Source organism: Bison bison, unplaced genomic scaffold (assembly GCF_000754665.1).
Source record: "Bison bison bison isolate TAMUID 2011002044 unplaced genomic scaffold, Bison_UMD1.0 scf7180017864263, whole genome shotgun sequence".
Taxonomy (NCBI): domain Eukaryota; kingdom Metazoa; phylum Chordata; class Mammalia; order Artiodactyla; family Bovidae; genus Bison; species Bison bison.
The window spans coordinates 2867481-2873480 of record NW_011494835.1 but is presented as its reverse complement, the minus strand read 5'-3'; positions in this window follow the sequence as shown (position 1 = coordinate 2873480).

The following is a 6000-nucleotide window of genomic DNA, read 5'->3' as shown; positions in this document are numbered from 1 at the left end:
AACCTGTTGGGGTACAGTCTACAGGGTTGCAAAGAGTTGGACATGACTGAGTGACTTCACTTTCCATTTCTTCTGTACTTTTGTCAGTATGGAAGAAAGGTGCTAATTAAATGATGATTAGAATGAAGGTGAACATACAACTGTGGCAGGTGAGTCCCAGATCTCAGTCTTTGCCCTTCCTCTCTTTTATTTATCTACACTCGCTTTGACAATCTCATCCAGGCTCATTATTTTAAAATTTATATCACCAGCCCATAAATCTACCTTGAACTCCAAGTCCATAGATCCAATTGTATGCTTGACATCTTGAATGTTTGAGAAGCAGCTCAAATTTAGCACATCTAAACCCAAAATTCCACCCCACTCCAGTACTCTTGCCTGGAAAATCCCATGGATGGAGGAGCCTGATGGGTACAGTCCATGGGGTCACTAAGAGTCGGACACGACTGAGCGACTTCACTTTCACTTTTCACTGTCATGCATTGGAGAAGGAAATGGCAACCCACTCCAGTGTTCTTGCCTGGAGAATCCCAGGGACGGGGGAGCCTGGTGGGCTGCCATCTATGGGTCACATAGAGTCGGAGACGACTGAAGTGACTTAGCAGCAGCAAACCCCAAATTCAGCCTTTGCTTCTCAGTTAAGGGAAAGGCAACTTCACTTTTGCAGTTATTCACATCAAAGGCCTTGGAGTTATTAATTTCTCTCATTCTTACACACCTAAAGCTCTACCATTTCCAACTATGTGCTGAATTCAACCTTTTTACAACCTCCAAGGCTGCCACTCTAATTCCACCACTTTCTTTTACTTGGATATGGCAATGGTCTCCCCAGACTGGTCTCCCTTCTTCCATTCCTGACCTTCTGTAGTCTTTTTCTTAATCCAACCCAGTAGCCAAAGTAGTCCTTTTATAAGTTGGATCATTCTCTCTCCAATTAAACCCTCCAAATACTTCCCCTCACTCTGAGTAAAGGTCAAAGTCCTTCATGAGACACAGCACAGTCTTGTCTCTGTTTCTCCTCTAATATTGCCTACTATTCTCTCTTTTACCCATTGCACCCCAGACACCAGGCCTTGAAAACTTTGCTGGTCTTTGAAAACTCCAGGCTCTTTCTTGTCACAAGGTCTTGTTACTTGCTATTCCCTTTGCCAGGTAGGCTGTTTCCAAGATATCCACATTGCTTACTCACCTACTTAATTGCCTCCTTCAGCATGTGTGCTAACTCACTTTTCATGCCTGACTCTTTGCAACCCTGTGTACCGTAGCCTGCCAGGTTCCTCTGTCCATGGGATTCTCCAGGCAAGAATACTGGAGTAGGTCGCCATTTCCTTGGGAAAGATCCAGGGGATCTTCCCAACCCAGGAATCATACCTGTGTCTCTTAGATCTCCTACATTGGTGGGCGGATTCTTTACCACTAGCGCCACCTGGGAAGCCCCTTGCCTCCTTCAGGCTGTACCTCAAATGTTAACCTTCTCTGTTAGGCTTTCCCTAACTCATTTAAAATTTACTCATTTAAAATTCCAATTCTCTTCCACATCCTCTCACCCCATTTGGCATATCTAATCTCATTTTCTCTCCTTATTTGTATCTAAATTATATATTACTATATGACATTTATATTTACTTCTTTGTTTATGACTTTTTTCTTTCCACTAGAATATGAATGCTATGAGGGCAGAAATTTCTGTCCTATGTGCTTATGAACATATTCTAGCTGCCTAGAAGAGAGAAGAGCACATGATAACTGTGTAATATCTCTTTATTGAATGTATTAATTCATTAATAAGGGCTATGAAGAGGTACCAGAGAAAGCAATGGCACCCCACTCCAGTACTCTTGCCTGGAAAATCCCATGGATGGAGGAATCTGGTAGGCTGCAGTCCACGGGGTTGCTAAGGGTCAGACACGACTGAGTGACTTCATTTTCACTTTTCACTTTCATGCATTGGAGAAGGAAATGGCAACCCACTCCAGCGTTCTTGCCTGGAGAATCCCAGGGAAGGGGGAGCCTGCTGGGCTGCCGTCTTTGGGGTCGCACAGAGTCAGACACGACTGAAGCGACATAGCAGCAGCAGCAGCATGAAGAGGTACAAGTTACTTTAGTGCCTATAATAGGTGAATTTAACAAAGTCATAAAAGTTGAGGAGAAGTTTCTTGTAAAAGTGTATTAGCTAATTTCTGAAGAATAAAGAGGCATTATCCAGGAAAATAGAGAAGGAACAAAGATTCCAGATATTAATAACAAAATGAACAAAATGTCCTGAGGTGAGAGGCAAAACCCATCTTGCAACTATGAGGATGGAAGAAAGTCTAAATGGCTGGAGCACGGAGAAAGGGATGACATGAAATGGGATGAGACTGCAGAGCTAAACTGCAAGATCCTTGCAACCACATTTAGGATCTTATTCTAAGAGCAACGGGAGATCGCTGACAATGAGCATGGAATCCCAAGAACTTTGTGTGTATGTGTTTTAAAAGAACTGCTTAGGCTGCAACATAGAAAATGTTTGAAAATTGACAGGAATGAATGGAAAGAGAATACTATGGTAGCGATTCAAGTGGCCCCCATGAGAAGTGACAGCAACTTGGACTAGGACGATGGCATGTCTCAGGTCTTTTGAACCTTCCTCTCTTTCTTCTGCCACTCCAGTCTCTTTGGTTCACTACTTTAACCTCAGGTTTTACAACCCCAGAGTATTTACTTGAACCTTGCCCTCTTCTTTCAACACGGAAAAATTTTAAATGAAAAAGCTTCACTCCACCGTCTCTTGCCATGCATTCACATGATGCCTGTTCCATTCAACACAAACACTTTCCACTGATTTTATTTGTGTATTTATTTCAATCATTCAGTTGACTTTCATGATGATGGTAAATGTGTCAGGAGGAACGTTTTATTTATTTTGATATCTCCAGTAGTTGGCACATTGAAGATCACAATAATTCTTATTGAATAAATGAAAAATTAAATCAATTGCTGGTTTGCAAACACAAAAATTATTCACAATATTCTTCTTGCTGCTGCTCCATAGACATCACAAATTTTAGAGGGACAGAGGTCTTTTCCTATGGTCAAAGTATACAAGCTACAGATTAAATAATCTATTAGTGTTTGCATGTGCACTTGAAGCTCAAATATACATGTGTATAAATAGACATCTCAATAATACATAAATATACCTAAAATGTCCAAATTATATGAAGAAAATAACACATTTGGGGAGCAATTTGTGTAAATAATTTTCAAAACAGTTCCAAATGACTGCAAGTGGGACACAGTGAAATGTTAAATTATTAAAACACCCCTAAAATGTTCAAAAGATTTCATGTAGACTTCCCCAAATTCCCTGATTCCCAGAGAAGATATGAAGTATTATAAGATGTTGAATCATTAAGTTCAGTTGCAACTGTAACTGAATGGTGGCAGAATCTTTTACATGAAAGATGTTTAATAATCTACACTGACCCTTAGCTATTGGAAGCATGAATTGAATTGTGTCAGCTAAAAACAACACACACATATGCACACACAGATTAATCTATTTCCATCCCTCCCACATTAATTCAATATTAATAAAACTGTAAATATTTATAAATAGTTAAAATATGAATGAAATTACATGGTAAGTCATGAAAAGTGAGAAAAGGTTTTGATGGGCATAATGAATAAGAATTTTCAGTTACATATGTTTCATGATGGTATCAAAGGTTAAACAGTGCCATTTAAATGTTTTTCTTTTTTAACCTCCCTTCCAACTGTGCAATTTTCCTGAAGCCATATAATTTGAAACAGAAGATCACTTTTCAGAAAAGTCGTAAGCAGATCATAATTCAAACCAAGCAACCAGATTCTCCTAACATCTAATTATTAAAGAAGTCAGTAATTCAGTCCCATATTAAGAATGCTTTACATGTAGTTTTGTACACGATTAGAATGGCTTTTAAAAGTACTGTTCTTGGAAAGAGACATGGACATTGCTTCCAATTTGTGAAATTACAACACCTGCTAACCAGAATGATTTTGTCATAAGAAACATATTGTAAACAAAGCACAGACTTAGAATGAAAAGACAGTTGACATTCCATTTTACATAAATACATGGAAAATAATAAATATTGACTAAAAAAATGGCCAAAAAAATCTGAATTGCAAAGGACATAAAGATAGATCTTAAACCAAGTTATTAAAAGATTAGAAACAAAACTTACAAATAAGCAAAAATGTCCTTATACTTATGATACTTATGATATGCATGCAAATAAAATCTCAAATTTGTGTTCACTGTGTTTATTTCAAATAACATTTTTTTTCTCCATCAAAAAAGAGTAGAAATAAAATGGGGAATAACTTCTGCTAAAATATGTCAACTAAAACAACTGATACCAATAAAGACACTTAAAAATGTGTATTATTTTCCAGAAGCCATATGAAATTATCTGGTTCAATGTCTAAATAAGTTATAGAGTTCCCCTGTCTTTCCCTTTTTAGTTAATTCAAGCTATTTTGAAGAATTATTCTCTTATCATTACATATAAACCTCAAAGCATTTGTATCCTTGAAGATGTCAAGTAAGGAAAGTATTATCATGAAAATCTGGTTTTGCCATATTGTTGCTTACACCAAAATATAATAAAGAAGCATTGCAACTCACCTGCAAAATTGCTGAATACCCAGAAACTCTCATGATTCCAGTTATCTAATTCATCTTTCTCACACTATATAATCCAGTTCGGTTGCCAAGGCCAAGATATTTTATACTAGTGATATTCTAACAGAACACATTTTGAAATTTATAACACTGACAAAAATCTTCTCATGTGGTCTTTTTTTCTGTGAACATGAACTCTTTCAATTGTCTAACGCTCCATGTTTGAAACCATATTAATGATTTCCAAGATATAATACTGTGTTCTACAATAGTTTCTTGTAGTTTATGAAGCAGCAAAAAATAATTAGCTCTTTGTTCTGGGAAGCAGTGAAGTAACAGTTAAGTGCCTTCACCACCAAATAATAAGCAGGGTGGACCACAATATTCTACAATAAAAAAGTAACACAATAAAAAGGTAATCTCAGAGTATTGCTGGGAGTGGCTGAAGATACAATTCCAGTATTGTGTATTTCTTCATGTACCTTAATGCTTTTAAGTATTATCACCAAGACTTTTCATTCACAGCACAAGGAGTTCATGGAAAGCTTTCTCGTGGCACTCTTATAATGAATGAATGAAGAAAGTTTGGATATACTCATTTCTTCCTCTATTTCGGGGAACTTTTAAAGCTTTCAACAAGAATATAGCCTTTAGAAATATAAAAGGCATCATGTTCTTTCTTTCCTTTAAATATATAAGAAAGACAAAAATATATGAAGAAAAAAGATGAACAAAATGGGAACATTTTATGAAAATTTTATAAACAGTATTCATTCTGCTGATGTAGGAGCAAGTTTAAAATGAAAAATGTTTTTATCGTAAAAAAAATTAGACTTTCAGGATCATATGCTGATTATTTAAAATCTCACAAATAAAAATTTGTTCATGGAAAAAGAGATCTTTGAATACTAAAGTCCTTTATTCAACAACACAGAAATTTCACAAAAACAACTTTACTGGGCAAATTGAATGTGTTTTTTTTTTAAGTTTTTTTTTTTTTTTTTACAGTTTTGTACATGCCCCATAAGTAATTTTCTTTAATAAATACACTGTTTTCCAAAACTGCTTTTTTAATAATTGCACAAGCATACATACACCTTACACAAATATCTATTAGAGAATTTAATAGATAACTGCACAGTTCAGAATAGGAGAACACTGTGAAAGGAGTACATTTTGTGGCCCATGTTCCTGAAATATCTCTGACTTCCTTGCAATTGTGAAAATGAAATCCCTCTTAACATAGTAACTGTCTTTTATTCACTAGGAATACAGATCTCAGTGTGAAACTGCCAAATTTAATAAAAACAAAATTTGAAACATTTAGCTGTTACATGAGAACCAACTGT